This window comes from Triticum aestivum, chromosome 5A (genome assembly GCF_018294505.1).
Source record: "Triticum aestivum cultivar Chinese Spring chromosome 5A, IWGSC CS RefSeq v2.1, whole genome shotgun sequence".
NCBI classification, from domain to species: domain Eukaryota; kingdom Viridiplantae; phylum Streptophyta; class Magnoliopsida; order Poales; family Poaceae; genus Triticum; species Triticum aestivum.
The window spans coordinates 219,571,596-219,595,645 of record NC_057806.1 but is presented as its reverse complement, the minus strand read 5'-3'; positions in this window follow the sequence as shown (position 1 = coordinate 219,595,645).

The following is a 24,050-nucleotide window of genomic DNA, read 5'->3' as shown; positions in this document are numbered from 1 at the left end:
GTTAGGAGTTTCCTTGGTCTAGCCAGCTATTGTCGCCGCTTTGTTGAAAACTTCTCCAAAGTAGCCAAACCCCTCACGGAACTTCTCAAGAAAGATAAAAAGTTTGAGTGGTCCCCACAGTGTGAGTACAGTTTTCAGGAACTGAAAAGACGCCTGACTTCTGCTCCCATACTTGTGCCACCGGATTTCACTAAAGACTTTATTATCTACTGCGACGCCTCACGACAGGGACTAGGTTGCATTCTTATGCAGGATCGTCATGTGATTGCCTATGCATCTCGACAGTTGCATCCACATGAGGAGAATTATCCTACACATGATCTAGAGCTTGCAGCCGTAGTCTATGCACTCAAGACCTGGCGACATTACCTTCTTGGTAAACGTTGCGAGATCTACACCGATCACCAGAGTCTCAAGTATATCTTCACCCAACCGGATCTGAACCTTAGGCAAAGACGTTGGTTGGAGTTGATCACAGATTATGATCTAGGGATTACCTACACCCCAGGCAAAGCCAATGTCATGGCTGATGCTCTAAGCCGTAAATCCTATTGCAACAATCTCATGTTGCAGCAAAGCCAACCACTTCTCCATGAGGAATTCTGTAAGCTTAATCTTCACATTGCTCCTCACGGATTCCTTTCTACCTTGGTGGCGAAACCTACCCTTGTGGATCTTATCATAGAAGCCCAGAAGCATGATACGGGGATTACCCGGATCAAGAGAAACATTGCCAAGGGTATTGCTGGTAGTTTCTCTATAGATGATCGAGGTGTTGTTTTCTTTGGGAACCGCCTGGTGGTCCCCAAGAAGCAACATCTTCGACAATTGATTCTTAAGGAGGCGCATGAATCTCCTCTCACGATTCATCCCAGTAGTACTAAGATGTATCAGGACCTACGCCAGAAGTTCTGGTGGACCAGGATGAAGAGAGAAATCGCTCAGTTTATTGCTAACTGTGACGTTTGTCGTCGCGTTAAGGCAGAGCATCAAAGGCCTGCTGGCACCCTTCAGCCTTTAGCTATTCCTGAATGGAAATGGGATAAAGTTGGTATGGACTTCATCACCGGCTTTCCCAGGACCAAGAGAGGGAATAACGCTATCTTCGTAGTCGTTGATCGTCTTTCCAAAGTGGCTCACTTCCTTCCTGTTCGAGAGAGTATCACTGCTAGTCAGCTTGCTGACTTATACATTTCTCGAATAGTGTCACTTCATGGTGTTCCACTAGAGATCAATTCAGACCGTGGCAGTCTTTTCACTTCTCATTTCTGGGAGAGTTTCCAAACTGCCATGGGAACCCATCTTTCCTTCAGTACCGCTTTCCACCCTCAGTCGAGTGGTCAGGTGGAACGGGTCAATCAAATTCTCGAAGACATGCTCAGAGCTTGCGTTATCTCATTCGGTATGGATTGGGAGAAATGTCTTCCTTTCGCCGAGTTTGCTTATAACAATAGCTACCAATCCAGCCTCAAGAAAGCTCCTTTTGAGGTTCTCTATGGACGAAGATGTCGAACACCTTTGAACTGGTCAGAAACCGGTGAAAGACAATTCTTTGGACCGGACATGATCCAGGAGGCAGAAGAGCAAGTTCGCATCATTCGTGAGAATTTGAAAACAGCCCAGTCTCGTCAAAAGAGTCAGTATGATCGTCATCATAAGGATATGACTTATGAAGTTGGCGAAAAGCTTACCTTCGGGTTACTCCCATGAAGGGTACCCATCGTTTCGGTATCAAGGGCAAGTTGGCTCCTCGTTACATTGGTCCTTTTCGCATTCTCGCTAAACGAGGAGAGGTTGCCTACCAGTTGGAACTACCCCCACATCTTTCTCGAGTTCATGATGTCTTCCACGTCTCTCAACTCAGGCGTTGCTTCTCGGATCCCATCCGCGGAGTGGACCACGAAACGCTTGATCTCCAAGATAACCTCACATACCGAGAGTACCCGGTTCGCATTCTTGATCAAGCAGAGCGTGTTACCCGACGTCAGAACATCAAGTTTCTCAAAGTTCAGTGGTCTCATCATTCCGAGAGAGAAGCTACTTGGGAGCGAGAAGATCGTCTTCGACTGGAGTACCCCGCTTTCTTTCCGTCGACCCCTGAATCTCGGGACGAGATTTTTTCAAGTGGGGGCGAGTTGTCACATCCCTAGTCTGGTATGACTTAGACTAGCTAGCCATTTGTGCATCATATTTAAATTTCATTTAAATTTGAAATGAGGATTGGTGGAACCCTCAGAATCATTTTTGAAAATGACCCAAATAAATTTTTTCCAAAAGGGTCCAAGAAAATGCTCATGTTGCCCTCTGAAAATATTGGACAGAGATAAAAATCAAACCAATATTTTTAGGAGCTCATGGATATTTAATTTTGGCCATTTGGATTAATCCGATAATTATTTGCTTTGGATATATATTGTTATATATATGAAATATGGTCCAAAAATTATGCCATTTATAAAGGAGCTCTGGAATAATATATCTAGCTCCTGCAAAAATTGGCATAAGGTAATAAGTTGATTTAGTATTTTATTAAATCAAAACAAATGTCAGAAAATTTAGAAAAAGAAATAAAACAGGAAAACCTTACCTGGGCTTCAACCTGGCGCCTCTGGCCCAGCAGCAGCAGGCCGGCCCAGCCAGCAGGCGGCCCAGCCCGCCTCCTCCTCTGTCGTCTTCGTCCTCGACAGAGGGAGGGGAGCGTGCCCGGCGCGCGCGCGCGCCACCGCGCCACGCCACCAGCCTCCCTGCTTGCCTGGCGCCCCCCCCGTCGCTGGACGATCCCGCGCGTCGCCACGCCCCCCCCCCCGTACCCTCTCACTCTTCCCCCGATTCTTCCTCTCCTCTGTCACTCTCTCTCTCTCACGGCCGAACGCCACCGACGCCACCGCTCGCCGTTGCCGCGGCCACCACCTCCCCCTCTCCCTCGCTTCGAGTCCGGTAGCCCCGCCACGTCGTCCACCACCTCTCCGTCAAGCCGTGCCCCTCCGGACGCCCTGTGGAGCCGCCGTCGCCGTCGTCTTCCACCTCGGGCTCCGACCACCACCGCCGTCGATTCGCCGCACGCAGGACGTCCCCGAGCCCGCTGACGCCTTCGCTGGGTCCGCGGTGAGCTCCGCCACCGTTCCCCTCTCTTCTCCCCCTCGTTTCCGCGCCGTAGCACCGTTCCCCACCACAGACGGAGCCTCTCGCCGCCGTCCATGTCGCCGTCGCTGTCTCGGCCCGCCTCCGCCCAAACCGAGCATCCCATCGCGCTCCCAGTGCCACGAGGGTGCCGCCGAGCCCCTCAGGTGGCCTCCCCGTGCCCTGCAGCCCGTTCCCGCTCGAAGACGAGCTCCGGCCGCCGCCGCGAGCTTTGCTCCGGCGAGCTCCGGCCTCCCCCGCTACTTCCACCTGCCCCACCAGATGCGCGAGAGCCCGGGCTACGCCCCGGTGCTCTCAGACGCCGTCCCCGTGGCCTGTGGCGCGGACTCCGCTGCGTCCAGAGGTCGCCGGCGGCGAGCCCCGTCGCCTGAGCCCTGCCATGTGGGCCCGGCCCGTCAGGTGATTAGCTTAGTGCTAATCACCGCTTAATTAACCCCCCCCTGCGGCTGACAGTGGGCCCCATCGCCACTAACTTTTAATTAGAATTAAATTAACCCTCTGTCTAACCCCCTGTCACTGACGTGTGGGCCCCACACGTCAGGTTTGACCCCAGCCAGCCGCAGTTGACCGCTGACGTCGTGCTGACGTCATGCTGGCGCAATATATGATTTCTGGATTTAAATTTAATCAGAAAATTCCAGAAATTGTTTTAAACTTCAAAAATTCATAACAATTCAACCGTAGCTCAGATTAAAATAATTTATATATGAAAAATTATCAGAAAAATGCAATCTTTCCATCTGTACTAGTTTCATGCATGACAAACCAACTTATACATGCTGAATATGAGAAAACACATTATGGCATATATAGGAGCTTAACTTGGAGATGCATTTGAACTTTTGGTTCAAATGGACTTCAAACCAAATGATTACTAGTTGCATTAGCTCAAACAGCATCACATCTACATGCCATGTTCATGCATCATATTGTTGCATATGATTGTGTTTTGATTGCCGACACTGTTCCTTCTCGATAGGTCCTGCTCCGGAGTCTGTTCCAGAGTGCCTATCTATGAAGCAGTGCCTTCCTTGCTGATCTACCAGGCAAGCAAACCCCCTTGTTCATTTCGATAAAACCCTACTCTCTCGCTCCTGCTCTCAGTTATTGCATTAGGACAACAACGGTTCATCTGCTACTTTGTGCTGCGGTAGTTGAACCCATTCCTCTGCATGACCTGTCATTGCCACAGTAAATAGTTGAAACCCACTAGCATGTGTAGGAGTTGATTGAAGCCATTGTTGTGTTCCTACTATGCTATGCCTGCTATTGCTTAGAGTTGTGTCAGGTCTGGTTCATTGGGAATGAATTGGAGTGTTACGATATGTTCTGATGCTGAGAGTGAAGTGTGTGAACACGATTTGGTAAAGGTAGCGGTGAGAGGCCATGTAGGAGTACATGGTGGGTTGTCTCACTGGAACCGTCCTTAAGCACTGAGTTCTATGTATGTTGTCCAATGACTCGATACTACCACACATTGGGTTCCGGTAACTCGACCCCTCTCGACTTATTAACCAACTTGGTCTCTGTCCAGGAGTCGCAACTAGTTTCTGGTGTTTGTAGGTAGTGCTATTTTTCTACCAAGTGGCACCCGGCAGGGTGGGCTTGGGACAGACTAGGCACACGTGGCCTGGTGTACCGAGTGGCACCCGGATGGTGGGCTCGGGAACCCTGTACACATCGTTTGGGGCCGTAAGCGACACCCCGGCCGGATCTCCTTGCGGATGGAACCCGAATAGGCGATAAACCTGGGCTAGAGTCTTGTGTGGTTAGTCAGGTCGTGGCCGACACCCTCGCCAGGCTTCCGCTTGAAGGTTGCCGAGATACATGACGTGTACATGGCGGTAAGTGGCGAGAGCGTGTGTGAAGAAGTACACCCCTGCAGGGTTAACATGATCTATTCGAATAGCCGAGTCCGCGGTTATGGACTTCTTGGATGCTTACATGGTACATAGACAACCTGAAGTGGATACTCTAAAATGCTCAAGACAAGTGTGAGTGCTATGGATGGCCTTCTCGTAGGGAGACGGGGATGAACCCATAGTAGTGTATTGTATGGTGATTAGTGGACTCGTGTACGTTGTCTCACCTTCAGAGTTTCTGGTAGTCGTAGAACAGGATAGCCACAGAGTCAAAGCTGGCTTGCTGCAACTAAACCCCACATTACCTTCTTGATACACATGCATGTATGATAGGATCTGATGTAAGTCTTGCTGAGTACCTTTGTACTCATGTTGCTTTATTTATGTTTTTGCAGCGGAGACTTCGGTCTTACTAGTGTTCTCGTGGACTTCGACTAGTAGCTAGTACCTCAGCTACGATCTTGATCGGATGTTGTAGATAGTCAGGCTCTTCAGCCTTTTTCATTTGTAGATGTCTGTACCCAGACATGTAATGCTTCCGCTTGTTGCTTGTATGCTCTGTATGATGGGTTTTGTGACCCCTGTTTGCAATAAATGCTATGATGGCTCTTCTGAGCCTTTATCTATATGATTGTTGAGTTATGCTGTGATGCCATGTTGTACAGCACATACTTGCATGTTATGCGTACGTGTAATGTGTATTGCTATGTGTGGGATCTGACTATCTAGTTGTTTATTCTTAGTAGCCTCTCTTACCGGGAAATGTCTCCTAGTGCTTCCACTGAGCCCTGGTAGCTTGCTACTGCTCCGGAACACTTAGGCAGGCCGGCATGTGTCCTTCTTCGATCCTGTGTCTGTCCCTTCGGGGAAATGTCACGCGATGAATACCGGAGTCCTGCTAGCCCGCTACAGCCCGGTTCACCGGAGTCCTGTTAGCCCAGTGCTACAGCCTGGATTCACTCGCTGATGACCGACACGTTCGATGCTGGGTCATGGATGCCTGTCCCTGTAAGTTAGTGCCACTTTGGGTTTACGACTAGCCATGTCAGCCGGGGCTCCTTATCATATGGATGCTAGCGACACCATCATATACGTGTGCCAAAAGGCGCAAACGGTCCCGGGCAAAGGTAAGGCGACACCCGTGGGGATACCGTGCGTGAGGCCACAAAGTGATATGAGGTGTTACATGCTAGATCGATGTGGCACTGAGTCGGGGTCCTGACAACAAGTCAATTGTGACTCTCGGGCCGAGCTCTCAAAAGATCCTAAAAAAAGGTCAGGCTCTCAAAAAAAGAAAGAATTGGGACTCTTGCACGCCGACATGTGGGCGCCACCGGTGTTTTCGTGCGCTTGTGCACCGAGAGCATATTGGCGTGTGTTCGAAATTCTATGTTTTCATCCCCAATCTCCCGCCCCTCCCCCACCTCTAGAATCTTGATTCCTACTCATGTTCCCCCAAATCCACCTCATGTACCCATGTACTCAAGCGCATTATCATGTCGCCGGTCAATGCGGATCTCCGAGCTGGAGATCCTGAGGTCTGTCCTGCCTTCGGGCGCTGCATGCTCAACAGTGGCATGGCCGCGCTTGATGACCAGTTTGCTGGCAAAGTGCTGATGGTAACCATCAACGGCTATCGGCCTCCCATCTCGGCGGATGACCTTGTAAAAGCTCTTGGCATTGCGCACGGCATCCAAGTAAGTGACTTTCTTGTCAAAGTTTGTCCGCCACCGGCTGATTTCTTCGTTAGGTTACGAACAACTTTCGACTTGAGTCATGTGTTAGAATCTTCCCGACGTTTGTTCTACGATGGAACGCTGGTGAGCTTTGATCTGTGGCACCCGGGATGGGGCTCGGTGCCCTCTGAGCTTGAGTTTTTAACAAAGCTTACCTTCCACGGCATGCCTCGACGTGTTTGGAACAGCGAGTCCATGAAGGAGCTTATCAACGACCTTGGAGGTGGCTCGTAAGTATGTTTGTTCTTCCAGACAACTGGGCTCTGACGGTTATGACATGGATGAAGAAGCCGTCCACCATACTGAAGGTGATTGGTGTTGAGATATCGGTGCAAGAACCGGGGTTGTACTATTCATCACCACCAAGGCCGCCGCATACCACGTTAGGGATGTACCTGTATCGAGTGTTCGTGCATGTCGAAGAAGTGGTCAATCCATCAACCAAAGTCCTGCCGCCGCCGCTGGTGCCCGGGTCCATCGACGACGTCCATTACAGGAGTCAACGTTAGACTTTCCCCATGTTGCTCGGAACGATGGATGGCACGGAGCCTACTCCATCGCGCGGCATAGGCCACCTCTTCTTTGAGAGAAGAGGCAGGGTTGGCTGCCTGGATGTGCTCTAATTTGAGGTAACAACTGAATCTTGTCAGATACTAGTAAATCCAAGCTATAGGTGTGAAGCACTGATGTGCCAGTACATTTGATTGTGACCTGTTCTATTTTTTTACTTGAACTTTTTTTAGAAAGGGTTGTACATCAACTTAATGTTCTAGAAGAACTTAAATTGTGTTGTCTGTCTGTTTTCTTTGCACAAGATTCAAGATATTTCCCCGTCATTGATAAAGACGATGAACCATTATGTAGTAGTTCATTGGTTTCAACATAGCCCTACTAGTAGCGATCCACTGCTTCCACCCTGATTGTGCCGCCTGCGTGAAATATTTGTATGCAAGTTTAGTGTGATATGATGTTCTATATGTTTGTGCCAACTATATAAGTTTTTACTAAGCATCATCAATGCATATGGCTGAAAGATGTATTTACGAGCATCGACCGATGGGTCTCTCTCTCACACACACACACTCACACACACACACGCACACGCACAAGTGGGACCCATTGAATTATTTCTTTGCTCGTGACAGCATTTAATTAGGTTCCACTGTACTCTAACTTTTTTCTTAAGTTATTAATTGAGCTCAGTGACTTCAAAAAGTTGTGCAGAAGCCTTGTTTGGGCCTTTCCGGCATCGCTGAATGTGGGCTGAGTAGCCATACATGTAAGGTTGTACTGTACTACACATGCCTTTTTTCAACATCAGCAATGCAACTGGGCCGACAGTTGTACACAATCCGGGTCAACTTGTTATTCTCCACCCCGCTGGGTTGCAAATCTTTCCTAGGAGGGATGCATTAGGCTTAACAAGAAAATGGGCTTTAAGAAATAATTAATGGGATGTAATTATAAAAACTGGGCAGTAACTATAAAAAATGCACCAAACACATAATTAGTTTAAAAAAATATTATATTTGGAATTTTAAAATTTTAATTTCATTACTTGTTGCGCGTGCAATATTTCGTTGGATGTTTACATAATACAAATTTATTTTGAAATTATATTAAATCTGACTAGAAATTTTGGGATAAAAATATTTCAGATCCCATCAAAATGTGGGAAATTTTATTGAATTCTGTTTTGAGCGGTTGGTTGTGAAAGAAATATGCCCTAGAGGCAATAATAAAGTCATTATTTATTTCCTTATATCATGATAAATGTTTATTATTCATGCTAGAATACATAGATAAATAGAGTGTCACTAGTATGCCTCTACTCAACTAGCTCGTTGATAAAAGATGGTTATGTTTCCTAGCCATAGACATGAGTTGTCATTTGATTAACGGGATCACATCATTAGAGAATGATGTGATTGACTTGACCCATTCCGTTAGCTTAGCACTTGATCATTTAGTATGCTGCAATTGCTTTCTTCATGACTAATACATGTTCCTATGACTATGAGATTCTGCAACTCCCATTTAACGGAGGAACACTTTGTGTGCTACCAAACGTCACAACGTAGTTGGGTGATTATAAAGGTGCTCTACAGGTGTCTCTGAAGGTACTTGCTGAGTTGGCATATTTCGAGATTAGGATTTGTCACTCCGATTGTCGGAGAGGTATCTCTGGGCCCACTCGGTAATGCACATCACTATAAGCCTTGCAAGCATTGTAACTAATGAGTTAGTTGCGGGATGATGTATTACGGGACGAGTAAAGAGACTTGCCGGTAACGAGATTGAACTAGGTATTGAGATACCGATGATCGAATCTCAGGCAAGTAACATAACGATGACAAAGGGAACAACGTATGTTGTTATGCGGTTTGACCGATAAAGATATTCGTAGAATATGTGGGAGCCAATATGAGCATCCAGGTTCCACTATTGGTTATTGACCGGAGATGTGTCTCGGTCATTTCTACATAGTTCACGAACCCATAGGGTCCGCACGCTTAAAGTTCGGTGACGACCAGTATTATGAGTTTTTGTGTTTTGATGTACCGAAGGTAGTTCGGAGTCCCGGATATGATCACGGACATGATGAGGATTCTCGAAATGGTTGAGACGTAAAGATCGATATATTGGACAACTATATTCGGACACCAGAAAGGTTCTGGAAGGTTTCACACATATACCGGAGTACCGGGGGGTTACCGGAACCCCCCAGGGTGCTTAATGGGCCTACATGGGCCTTAGTGGAAATACAGGGTAGCAAGGGGAGTGTGGGGCGCGTCCCCCCAAGGCCCAAACCGCATTGGTTTAGGGCAAGGGGGTCGGCCACCTCTTTCCTTCTCCTCCTCTCCCTTTCCTCCCCCCTCTCCTACTCCTACTAGGAAAAGGAGGAGTCCTACTCCTAGTGTGAGAGGACCCACCCTCTTGGCGCGCCTCTCCCTAGCCGGTCGCCTCCTCCCCTTGCTCCTTTATATACGGGGGCAGGGGGGCACCCCATAGACACAAAAATTGATCATTGATATCTTAGCCGTGTGCAGTGCCCCCCTCCACCGTAATCCACCTCGATCATATCGTAGCGGTGCTTAGGCGAAGCCCTGCGTCGGTAGCATCATCATTACCGTCACCACAACATCGTGCTGACGAAACTCTCCTATGAAGCTTTGCTGGATCAGAGCTCGCAGGACGTCATCGAGTTGAACGTGTGCAAAACTCGGAGGTGCCGTGCGTTCGGTACTTGGATCGGTCGGATTGTGAAGACGTACGAGTAAATCAACCACGTTGTGCTAACGCTTCCGCATTCGGTCTACGAGGGTACGTAGACACACTCTCCCCTCTCGTTGCTATGCATCACCATGATCCTATGTGTGCGTAGGATTTTTTTTTTGAAATTACTACGTTCCCCAATAGGTTGGAATTATTAATCGTTGTCCTAGCTAGAAAATGGGTTGTACTTTTAACAAACTGTAAATGGGCTGTAGTAAATTCCATTAGAATTCAAAAATGGGTTGTACATTCTTAAAAATCGCAAATGGGCTATATGTTCTCTGCCACACACTTGTGCGACTACTAAGTTGACGCGTCCCCTAAAAAAACAAAAAGTAAGTTGACGCGTATGCAAGGCTTTGTCAACTTATAGTCAACAGACGGTTCTAGTAGCAGTGGTCATTGGATGTCCATCCAGTGGATGTCGTGCTTCTTCTTCAATCTCGGATATTCTTGCTTCAGCCGCCCAAAAAATGATTCCTCCCCCTGACATCTAGGGCACACCGTTTTGGAGGCTGACCTGTGCGCCTACTAAGTTGACACGTCTCAAGGGCTTTGTCAACTTAGTCAATATAAACGATTCTAGCTACAGTGACCGTACGATGTCCATCCAATGGCTGTCGTGCTTCTTCAACCTCTTGTCTTCTTGCTCCAGCCGCCCAAACCAGCGCCGGTCGTGCTGCATGCTCCTGCCTCCCATGCCTAGCGGTGATGCCGCAGAGGCCTCACCGCCCCCTACTACTCCCACCGCTAGCCAGGCCATCCCTCTACTCACCCACACCCCCTGTTATTCTGTGGCGACGACAGCCTCACACCGTAGCCGAACCAGTGAACCCTCATACTCCTCTCCGCATGGGCATCCACTGCCACGTCTTCCCCAGCCCCACGTCGTCCCCTTCCTAGGCCTCGCCGTTGATACATCTCTGTCGTATCTACTTTTCCAAACACTTTTGCCCTTGGTTTGGACTCTAACTTGCATGATTTGAATGGAACTAACCCGAACTGACGCTGTTTTCAGCAGAATTACCATGGTGTTATTTATGTGCGGAAACAAAAGTTCTCAGAATGACCTAAAACTTCACGGAACACCTTTTTGAAAAATATAAAAAATCCTTGCAAAAGATGAAGGCCAAGGGGCCCACCACCTGTCCACGAGGGTGGAGGGCGCCTGCCCCCTAGGGCGCACCCCCTACCTCGCGGGCCCCCTGGAGCTCGTCTGACTCCAACTCCAACTCTATATATTTGGTTTCAGGGAGAAAACATCAGAGAGAAGGATTCATCGTGTTTTACGATACGGAGCCGCCGCCAAGCCCTAAAACCTCTAGGAAGGGCAGATCTAGAGTCCGTTCGGGGCTCCGGAGAGGGGAATCCATCGCCATCGTCATCATCAACCATCCTCCATCACCAATTTCATGATGCTCACCGCCGTGCGTGAGTAATTCCATCGTAGGGTTGCTGGACGGTGATGGGTTGGATGGGATCTATCATGTAATCGAGTTAGTTGTGTTAGGGTTTGATCCCTAGTATCCACTATGTTCTGAGATTGATGTTGTTATGACTTTTCTATGCTTAATGCTTGTCACTAGGGCCCGAGTGCCATGATTTGAGATCTGAACCTATTATGTTTTCATCAATATATGAGAGTTCTGGATCCTATCTTGCAAGTCTATAGTCACCTATTATGTGCTATGATCCGTTAACCCCAAAGTGAAAATAGTCGGGATACTTACCGGTGATGACGGTAGTTTAAGGAGTTCATGTATTCACTATGTGTGAATGCTTTGTTCTGGTACTCTATTAAAAGGAGGCCTTAATATCCCTTAGTTTCCATAAGGACCCCGCTGCCACGGGAGGGTAGGATAAAAGATGTCATGCAAGTTCTTTTCCATAAGCACGTATGACTATATTTAGAATACATGCCTACATTATATCAATGAACTGGAGCTAGTTCTGTGTCACCCTAGGTTATGATTGTTACATGATGAACCGCATCTAGCATAGTTCTCCATCACTGATCCATTGCCTACGAGCTTTCCATATATTGTTCTTCGCTTATTTACTTTTCCGTTGCTATTGCAATCATCACTACAAAATACCAAAAACATTACTTTTGCTACTGTTACCTTTTGTTACCGTTACCACTACTATCATATTACATTGCTACTAAACACTTTGCTGCAGATATTAAGTTTCCAGGTGTGATTGAATTGACAACTCAGCTGCTAATACTTGAGAATATTCTTTGGCTCCCCTTGTGTCGAATCAATAAATTCGGGTTGAATACTCTACTCTCGAAAACTGTTGCGATCCCCTATACTTGTGGGTTATCGGCCATTATCCACCGCCCAGGGGCTCTCGGCGTGGCATGGTCAACATGGTCAAGGAATGACTTCCATGGGAAGAGTACTCTACGTGGAGAGGCTGATAGCTAGGTCCATGGCCGCAGCAAGGAAGCTCCTCCTTATTATGCGGAAAATAATGATTCCTCCACCTGACAGCATGGACCCACCGGACGGGCCACCATACTTAGCAAAAAAATGTTTCCCCCTGGGACCCACCAGCTACGTCTTGGCACGCAAGGAAGTGCTTGACAGTCAGGACCCACCTAGTTGAAGTGTACGTAGCGTTGTCATTATGGTCGCGAACGTGTACGTCCATACTGGTCGATCGGTCTGTCTGCAGGCTGCAGCGATGAACCGTGGCCGTGTAAGGAAGGGCACATGTCGTAGTAGAGGCGCGCACGTAGCATGCCATGCAGTCCCATTAATATCATGTACACGTACGTACAGCGGCCAGGGTGCAAGAAAGTAAATACGGCCACGTACGTACATACGGGCGGGGTCTCGAACGCCTACTCGCGCATACGTACGACCACAGCTCGTGTACATGGCTGGGTTGAACGGAGAAACTGCTTCGTCTTCGTGTTCATGGGGAGGAAACGAAATGCATCGTGTTCATCAGGAGGCAACACAATACATCGTGTTCATCGGGAGCCACCCGGGTTGGATGGAACAGCCGAAAGAAACGAGGCATGGCATACCGCGGAACAGAGGAAACGTGTAACAGCCCCAAAATTGGGTTATCAATTTTTGTTATGTTATTCCTTCCTGGCACTCATTTTCAAAAAAAAATTCTCCTGAATTTGCTGGATGACTCTGATGATTCTTGTCATTTTCAACCTTTCAAAAACCTTCTCATGTCTTTGTCAGAGGGCAAGACCTCATTGGCATCAGCTCAAATCCTCTCAAACCCTAAATTCCAAAAAAATTAATTTGGATATGTCCTTTGTGCTTAAAATGGAGCCATCATTTTCTTTGATCTGTTGATCATCCCAATTGTTCCCAACGATTCTCCTATCTTTTCTGAACCTTGGATTTGCAAAAATATTGCTAAGTCCCATGCAATATTTTTAAATTGTGACTTATTATTTTCTTTGCCTTTCCGAGGAATAAAATCCAAAGGCATAGCTAGCGATCTCCTAAATTCATGAGAATTGGTGGAGTTGATACTTATGCCTAATCGAAGCTCTGGCAAGTATATTGGCCAGAATTAAATAAGAAAAATTGCCTTTTCCTAGTTAATGACAATATTGCATTTCTGCCATTTTCCAAAGCAACTACTATTTTCATAGCAGAGAAAATTCCCACATAAATTGTGGAGCTTGTACTTGCTATATATTCACTAGTTCCATCCTAATCTTATGATTCTACAATTCAAAATTGGGCACATGATCCAATGCAATTTTATGTCTTCTCTAAAATTTTGCGAAGGAAGTGCTTTATTCCTAATTCCAATGGAGCTGCAATTTGGCAGGGTGATTAAAATTGTTAAATAACCCATGGATGCCAAATATGAGCTCAATCCATTCATCCTAGCTCCATGTGCAATTTTTCAAGATTTTTGACTAGAACACAACTTTGTGAAGGAAGTACCTTCATAGAGCTTCCAAATGGGATGAAACTTTTCCATCCTCTCAAGTATCTCAAATCATTAGCCTCCACCTAAATTCAGTTCATTTCATTGAACTATGTGAGCACAGGAGCAATTATTGGTTTCTGTCAAAATTTTCAGTTTGTGAAGCAAGTGTATTTTATCTTGCTCCATTATGGATGAAACTTTTTCCAGACCTTCTCATATCCATATGATCCATCTCCACAAAACATTGGCTCATTTAGGTTATCCATTTGCCCCGAGGAAGTTTCTCAACTTTTTGGACAAAGGGGATGTTTATGAAACAAGTACCATTTTGGAAAGTCCATTTGGTATGATATTTTTGCAGCATCTACCTATGATCAAATCATCAGGCTTTGCCAAACTTTAGCTCAATCCATCACCCCTAGTGAGTGCTTCTTCATGATTTAGCTTCTGGGCCAGGTTTGGCAGTTGTACTGCAACTATGCTAAATCATTGTTCAAATGTCATCATAATTTCCAGGACCGTAGTCCTTGCTACCCTAAGGCTCCCAGACAACAATTTTACCTTTTAACCACTCTGGTTTTATCTCTAGAATGTGGTCAAGTTTGCAACAGCAAACTTGTGCAGCTTGGTTTACTCCACTCCCTGTGTCATTGCTCGTATCTTTACCACAGTACTTCTCTACCTTGGATGTACTACGCAGTAGACATGAGTTGGCATTAGTAAAAAAAACTAGAGCGCGCCTTGTCCGTGGTGACCATGAGTGTAACCAGCCCAAAACGGTGGTCTAGCCACTGTTCTCGTCGGCAGCGCTGCTCGGACTGGCTATGGCCTCACCATTAATGCCCAACAGCTCCCCCTCAATGTCGTCTTCCCCCTAGAATTCTGGCCCCCTCTGTTTTCTTCTCCGGCGAGCCGTGCCAACGACCGAACAGTGCGCTCCTGTGCACCGCCGCCTTCGTCCCCGGTATCCTCTTCCTCCTTTCGTCTCTGAGCGCTGCTCATCTCCGTGAGCCTCTGGCGCTCATCCACTTCCCCCTTGTCGCCTTCCCGTGCAACCCGTGACTGCTGCGGCCCGCAGAGCCGTGGCCAGACTCCCTCCGTGGCGATCGGCTCGGGTGCCCTCGCCCCGGCTATTTAAGGAGCCCGCGACCCCCTCGAAGCTCTTCAGCAACTTCCTCACCCTCCTCTACACCTCCCCACGCTCCTCATTTTGCCCCGAAGCTTCTGGAACATCGCCGCCGCTGTGGCCACTGCCTCGGGTCTTGCTCGATCCTGGCAATGCCACACCCCTCCCTCCATTCCACCTCCACCACTGCATCCCTCAGGCTCAGGCGAACCACCCGTAGCCTCAGCCCTTTCCCTACTCCATCATAGCTTCTCTGTCTCTGGTGGCCGAAGCCTCCCTCCGCCGCATGCCTTGCTGCTCCTGCTACAGCGCTCGTCGGCAGCAGTGGCTACCACCCCGAGAGACATCTCTCCTTCCTGAGCATCTGGTTAGGTCGCCCGTCGCGAGCAGTGGCTGGGGTCGCCGGCGCTCGCCATCGGGGCAATCCCCTCCCTCGGCCTCGTTCGATCCCGAGCTGGAGGAAGAAGAAGCCAGGCCAGGTGGGCCCCTTCCCGCGCTACCCCACCTGTCGGTGGCCGTAGGGCCTGGCCCAACGCCACGTCAGTTAAGTGGCGGCTCCTCCGCCGTGAAGCCATTTCCCTGCTCTGAAAAAGTATTCTTCCCTGAGTACGTTTCCCATGTTAGAAAGTGCATTCTTTTGTTCTTTTAGATGAAAACACATTTTCACTTCTATGAAGGCGTATTCTCAAAAGGGCGCTTTCTCTTTTTCATCTCAGCCGGCTGAAGTGCTTATTTTGTGAACGTTCACTACTTTAGTTGCTTTTCTGCCTAAAAAGTGAACGACCACAACTTTGCGCTTGTAACTCCGATTGAGGTGATTCAAACGCTCACATTCTCTGTTCATCGAGCTCTTTCCATTGGTATCATTTTCATAATGTTTTCACATCATGAAAATGACCATTTTGCCCTTGCCCGTAAACAGCCCCCTCCGAGAGAGAATTGTTTCCGGCAACTTTTTCCACGGTTGTTTCACACTTTTTCTCAGAGTATTTATCAACCCCAGGCAAGCCAACCTCTTATCATGAGCCCCGAACTTGCATCTTGACTTTCACCTCATGTGTGTGTAGTTACAATTGGTCCTTATCATTTTCGTTTGCAGTTATTCTGTTAAGATTATCATGCATGTTTATGTTTTCATGATATCTTTTGCCATGCTACTTAGATTGTTATTATTGATAATGCCATGTCACCACTCTAATTTATTTTCATGACATCATTATAAAATGCTATGATGATTGTAATGCACCGTTGATATACTAGTACCTGGTAATGTCATGTTCCTTCTGTTATAGTTGTGCACTTGAGAAGTTTGACATTTTGTCCATGCATTTGTATGCTGCATGCTCATTGTTGCATTCATGTTAAAAATGTTCATGATGATGGAGAAGGTAATAAAATGACTTAATAATAACAAACCTCCTCCGTCATTGATGGGATCGAGTCATAGTGCCACCAAATCAAACTTCTTCAGTGCAGCCACATTTTGCCTTTATGGGAAGGCCCTAATGCGATCTATTGTCGTGCCTCTCGCCGATGCCTCCAACGACTGAAGGTTATGGGCGCGCGCTACCCTAATCAGGTAGGCGAATATAAGCCTTGTGTGCCTGGGTTTGGTTTTGAGCTCATGTCCCCGTTTTGGACCGTTTTGTTTGCCATGATGGTGGCCGTTTTGCCACGACGGTGGTCGTTGGTGTCTTTGGTAGACACGGGGCCATCCAGGACTTAGCCCAGTGGGGAGTAGGAGTAGCCGGGAGAGTATCATGGAAGTAGGTCAGTATTGTCGGAACACCGTTGATCCACCCGAATGGGAGTGCGAGGCCATGGTATACTGCGCTACCTCTATAGAGTGTTTATAAAGTCTATCGATAGCAACATAGTTCGTAGTAGGTCACACACTCGGGTCTAGGTCGAAATTGAGGATAAACCTGAAATAATTTGGTAAATGAATGTGGTAACAAGAATGTGGTGACTTGGACTATGAGATAGTCGTGAGAAGTCACGACAATGTTTTGATATGATCACAAGACGAGGTCTCGGTGAGTGTTGGAGACCAAGTGTTGGTCATGGTTGTGATGGCTGGAAAGATCACCGTTTGAGACCAAGTGTTGGTCATTGTTGTGATCGCCGGAAAGATCACCGTTTGGTTACAAGGTAACCCGTTGAACCGACTGTGGTTCCGTTCGTGATCCATGAGTGATCATTGTTCGGTTGCGAGACAACCCATTGGTAAGAGAGTCTGAGGGACTCAGTGCACAAGTTTGGTTGCATTGCTTGAGTAATATGTTGTATTTAAAGAACCATGGCTGAACAGGAGATGGTTGCATAAAGTTAACATGTTATGTCCGCTTTGAATATGATCGGTAGTTTATATTCAGCATAGTTTCATGATGCCATGCCATGTTTTCATTGATATGCGAAAATTATGCCATGATTGAGATGATATGCTATGTTCTTCTGTTGCCATGTTAAAAGCATGTTTGATATGCCAGGTGATTACCATTTTAGTAGATGCTTTGATGTTGTTCATGCTTAGTTGATCTTTATCATGCCATGTTTAGTAATTGATATGAGATAGGTTGTTGCATGAACTTGGTTCTTGCTTTGTCTTCTGCTTGTTTGGATACTATGTATTTGGTTGTCTTACAAGTACATTCAATGTACTGACCTGGCGTGTCATGCCAGTTTTGTAGGTCATACCCGAAGTATTCGCTTGACCAGTCGTGCTAAGCCGTAACCTTGCCAGTCCTGTGAGTTGTGGAGCCCAGCCAAAGTAGTTATGCTGCCAAACCAAGACTTCTGCCGCCATTTACATAGACCTTAGGGCTATGCCAGATAACTGTATTCATCAATAATGTAATCTTCTATACATGTATTTTATGAATATCCTTATACCTGGAATGCTGTATCACGAACCTGTCGTGTGTCAGGTGTTATCCTGGGCTGACGTGCGAAGGCCCCCTGCTCCATGCGGATTGGGGTGCCACAGGACATGGTATCAGAGCATCTAGAGTGGCATAGGTTATCCTAGTATTAGATCACCACTACCATTAAAACATAATAACCCTAAGGGATTTGACCCATCCCTGGCATCTGGCATGGCCACTGTTAATCCACAGGCGGCGCAGTCAGGACTGACACGTCCTCACCCCTTTGTCCCCGCCTAGTTATTCATGGAACGAATAGTAACCATATCATTTCTGGTCGGCGCACCGCTTTCCCTTCTCCATTAAGGGAAAGGGGCCACATCATGCGGGCATGTCTCGCATAGCTGCCTATAAAAGCCCCCTTTTCCGCTAGCCGTATCGCGCTTTCCTCATTCAGCCATGTCCCTGCAATTAAGCCTGGCTAATAACACTCCACCATGGCTAGCACCTTCAAAGCTACCAAGTTTCACACCCGCACGAGTGCCGTCCACCATACTGGCTTTCCGGCCCTTCTTGCTGAGATGCTCGCCAAAGCCTTTGGCTATAGTGCTAGCCCCGATTACCTGGTGTTCCAGTTAACACCCGTTCCTCACCTTCAGCGCTATGATGCAAGAGTGCACATCGGCCCAGGTCCCGCAGTAGAGGGCCAGCCGTTGGTTTTTCAGGGTAGGGCCATGCCTACCACTGATTTGGCCAATCAAGCCGTTGCGGTGGAGGCTATCCTATACCTTCGAACCAAGTTCCCGCAAGTGGAAGAGAGGAGGGAGTTCTACTTCTTCCCCGTGGTGACAAAAGCAGGAATTCAGCCTTCTCCCACTATCCAAGGAGATGACCCCGCAATCGCTCGCCTGGTGCAATATATCACTGCCTAGGGGACGATTATTTCAATGGTGCTTGCCGAATTCAGAACCTTGGACAATGATGCGGTACAAGTTGTCAAGGAAGCTTATCGTGAGGCTCGTAAATTAGCATCTCAAGTTGTTCACCCAACGCCATCCGAGCCAGTGCTACCCTCACAGCCTGTGTTGTGGCCTCGGCCAAACATCATCACCCACGACAAGGCTCTCTACCGAATGCACCAACAACATATGCTTGGATCAGTTTCAGCCACACCCCTAGTAGCCAAACCCCAACCCATAGTGCTGTCGGACGATGAAGATGGAGATTGGATCAGTCTTCGTCCTCCCAGAGAGCCCCAGTAAAGCAAGTCCTCTGCATGACCTCAGTCACGCAGTAAGATGATCAGTCTGTCAGTTCATCCCCGATATGAGGATAGAACCATGTATCCCGGAGTGAGTAGTTTCGTTTAGCGCGTGGAGCGCTCGTGCTTTGTTGTATGCTTGCACTTCTTGTAAACCGTGATTGTTTATGTATGCTTTCTTGCTTTTGATTTTTGTGCTTGTTTTTGTTTGTCCCTTTGTCAAACAGAGGTGTTTGACAAGGTTGGCAATGGGTGCTAATAAGATCTTAATCAGTAGAGCACATATACTAAACAACCTTGACTCATCTCGAGTCTATAATAAAATGCGCGCTGGTGTAGGTATATGTATGCCAGGAGTACATATACCCACTAGCATTAACACACTTTAGTATGATCTGTCTGGTGTGTTTTTCCTTTTTTGCATATTTATTGCCTCTGTATGTTTGCTAGTTTAGATTATACTGCATACTGCACGCATACCCGGTTCACCCACGAGTACATTCGGGCAGTAATCGGGGGAATGCAAAGTCACATGTCCCTTTCTATCTGTGCATACCCCATGTGCCTAATTTTCAAATCCAGAACCTCGCAGAGGCATTTCCATCCGGCAAATTCCTCGTCTCTAATTCTTTTTCCCACTTTCATTTCCGGAGGAACACTGTCAACTTTATTTCACTCGATCCGGTACATCTACCCCAATACATATTTCAACTCCGATTCTACCTTGACACCTACTTTTTCGTGGAGTAATCCACAAAATTTTCCCTCGTACCCCAGTATGCTTCCTGAGCTAGTACAGCCACCTCGCCTGCATCTGGACACCACCGTCTCTACCTTGTGCGGCGCAGGCAAGTCGCCACCCCCGCTCCACCGCCGCACGCGATTACTCCGCCGGTGCAAAGCAACGGCGGATCTAGCATGGCGAAAGACTACCCAGTGTACCATCTTCTCCCGCATCTCGAGTAACCGCACCAAGCCGCGCGTTTTCCCGAGCCCGATCATTCCTGATAAGAATCAGTAGGAGGATCGATGAGCCGATGAGCGTTCCCAGCAGCGCCACAAGGAACAACCGTAGCGCCGCCAAGAACATTTCCTCGCCGAAGGAGCTCGGCTCGATCTCGTCCAAACCGAAGAGGTAGTAGAGCGGTATTGTGTTGGTGTGTTGGAGGAGAGCCGCGCTGCCGTCTTTTATAGCCCAACCCCGGTGTACAGTGAGCGAGGTCCAGGAAAACCGCTCGTTGCTCAATCACCGGTGTCTAGGAGGCGAATCCGCGAGTAGTGCCGACAAGTTGCTGGCCCATGACGTGTGTGCTCACTGCACCGGCGCCGTGCACGCCACGCACTATGGCACTAGGGTCCTTATGGCCCTAGGAGCTAGGTGTGGACTGCCCCAAGCCGCACAGGGAGCAGCAGCGTAGGAGAAGTAGCAAACCAAAGTTAGAGGAAGGAGGCTTCCAGTGGGCCCTGGACCCACGTGTCAGCAGGTGAAACCACTGTTCATTGGGTGCATCCAGCATTTTTTGGGAGTTTGATCTTGAGTGCCCCTAGCGGTGGACATATCCAGGTTAGCCATATCGCTCCCCAGGTATACCAATTATCGGTGCCCCAACTCGTTTGAATTTAACAAAAGGGTTAAAAATTAACCCCGAGGTTTTCCCCAGAGTGGTTATCGTTTCAGTTGTTTTGTAACCCTAGGAATCTCGAGGACGATATTCTTTTTAAGGGGGGAAGGTTTGTAACAGCCCCAAAATTGGGTTATAAATTTTTGTGCTGTTATTCCTTCCTGGCACTCATTTAAAAAAAATCTCTTGAGTTTGCTGGATGACTCTGATGATTCTTGTCATTTTGAACCTTTCAAAACCTTGCTCATGTCTTTGTCAGTGGGCAAGACCTCATTTGCATCAGCTCAAATCCTTGCAAACCCTAAATTCCAAATTTTTGAATTTGGATATGTCCTTTGTGCTTACAAAGGTGCCATCATTTTCTTTGATCTGTTGGTCCTCCCAATTGTTCCTAGAGATCCTCCTATCTTTCTGAACCTTGGATATGCAAAAATATTGCTAGGTCCCATGCAATATTTTTGAATTGTGACTTATTCTTTTCCTTGACTTTCTGAGGAATAAAATCCAAAGGCATAGCTAGCCATCTCCTAAATTCACGAGAATTGGTGGAGTTGATACTTATGCCTAATCCAAGCTCTGGCAAATATATTGGCCATAATTAAATAAGAAAAATTGCCTTTTCCTATTTAATGCCAATATTGCATTTCTGCCATTTTCCAAAGGAACTACTATTTTCATAGCAGAGAAAATTCCCACATAAATTGTGGAGCTTGTCCTTGCTATATATTCACTCGTTCCATCCTAACCTTATGAATCTACAGTTCAAAATTGGGCACATGATCCAATGCAAGTTTCTGCCTTCTCTGAAATTTTGCAAAGGAAGTGCTTTATTCCTAATTCGAATGGAGCTGCAATTTGGCAGGGTGATTAACATTGTTAAATAACCCATGGATGACAAATATGAGCTCAATCCATTCATCCTAGCTCCCTCTGTCATTTTTCAAAGTTTCTGACCAGAACACAACTTTGTGAAGGAAGTACCTTCATAGAGTTTCCAAATGGGATGAAACTTTTCCATCCTCACAAGTATCTCAAATCTTTAGCCTCCACCTAAATTCAGTTCATTTAATTGAACATGTGAGCACATGAGCAATTCTTGGTTTCTGTCAAAATTTTCAGTTTGTGAAGAAAGTGTATTTTATCTTGCTCCATTATGGCTGAAACTTTTTCCAGACCTTCTCCTATCCATATGATCCATCTCCACAAAACTTTGGCTCATTTGAATAAGCCATTTGCCCTGAGGAAGTTTCTCAAGTTTTTGGACAAAGGGGATGTTTGTGAAACAAGTACCATTTTGGCAAGTCCATTTGGTATGATATTTTTGCAGCATCTACCTATGATCAAATCATCAGGCTCTGCCAAACTTTAGCTCAATCAATCACTCCTAGTGAGTGCTTCTTCATGATTTAGCTTCTAGGCAGGTTTGGTAGTTGTACTGCAACTATGCTAAATCATTGTCCAAATGTCCTCATAATTTCCAGCACCATAGTCCTTGCTACCCTAAGCCTGCCAGACATCAATTTTACCTTTTAACCACTCTAGTTTTATCTCTAGAATGTGCTCAAGTTTGAAATGTTAAGGATGATGGAGAAGATAATAAAATGACTTAATAATAACAAACCTCCTCCGTCATGGATGGGATCGAGTCATAGTGCCACCAAATCAAACTTCTTTAGTGCAGCCACATTTTTCCTTTATGAGAAGGCCCTAATGTGATCTATTGTCGTGCCTCTCGCCAGTGCCTACATCGAGGGAAGGTTATGGGCGTGCGCTACCCTGGTCAGGTAGGCAGACATAAGCCTTGTGTGCCCGGGTTTGGTTTTGAGCTCATGTCCCCGTTAGTGTATTTGGTTGACATGGGGCCACCCAGGACATAGCCCAGTGAGGAGCTGGAATGGCCGGGAGAGTGTCATGGCAGTAGGTCGGTTTCGTCGGAATGTCATTGGTCCACCCGAATGGGAGTGTGAGGCCATGGGTTCCGTGGTGTGGGTACAGTGTGCTACCTCTGGAGAGTGTTTATAAAGTCTATCGATAGCAACACAGTTAGTAGTAGGTCACACTATCGGGTCTTGGTCGGAATGGAGGATAAACATGAAATAATTAGGTAAATGAATGTGGTTACTTGGACTATGAGATAGTCATGAGAAGTCAGGGTGATGTTTTGATATGATCACGAGACGAGGTCTCGGTGAGTGTTGGAGACCAACTGTTGGTCATGGTTGTGATCGCCGGAAAGATCATCGTTTGAGACCAAGTGTTGGTCATGGTTGTGATCGCCGAAAAGATCACCGTTTGGTTACAAGTTAACCCGTTGAACCGAGTGTCGTTCCGTTAGTAATCACCGTTTGGTTGCGAGACAACCCATTGGTAAGAGACTCTGAGGGACTCGGTGCACAAGTTTCACTGCATTACTTGAGTAATATGTTGCATTTAAAGAACCATGGACGAACAGGAGATGGTTGCATAAAGTTAACATGTTATGTCTGCTTTGAATATGACCGGTAGTTTATATTTAGCATAGTTTCATGATGCCATGCCATGTTTTGATTGGTATGCGAAAATTATGCCATGATTGAGATGATATGCTATGTTTTTCTGTTGCCATGTTAGAAGCATGTTTGACATGCCAGGTGATTACCATGTTAGTAGATGCTATGATGTTCTTCATGCTTAGTTGAGCCTTATCATGCCATGTTTAGTAATTGATATGAGATAGGTTGTTGCATGCACTTGGTTCTTGCTTTGTCTTCTGCTTGTTTGGATGCTATGTATTTGGTTGTCTTGCAAGTACATTCAATGTACTAACCTGGCGTGTCATGCCAGTTTTGTAGGTCATACCTGAAGTGTGCGCTTGACCCATCATGCTAGGTCGTAACCTTGCCAGTCATGTGAGTTGTGGAGCCTAGCCAGAGTTGTTATGCTGCCAAACCAAGACTTCCCCGCCATTTAAATAGGCCTTAGGGATATGCTAGATAACTGTATGCATCAATAATGTAATCTTCTATACATGTATTTGATGAATATCCTTGTACCTAGAATGTTGTATCACGGACTTATCGTGCGTCAGGTGTTATCCTGGGCTAATGTGCGAAGGCCCCCTGCTCCATGTGGCTTAGGGTGCCACAAAACGGTCTTTTGCTCGACTAGCCACGGTCAAAACGGGATCCTGTTCATTTGGAGGGGTCTGGCATACCAAAACGGAGGAAACAGATTTCTCCTGGACATCCTACTGTCAAAACAGGGT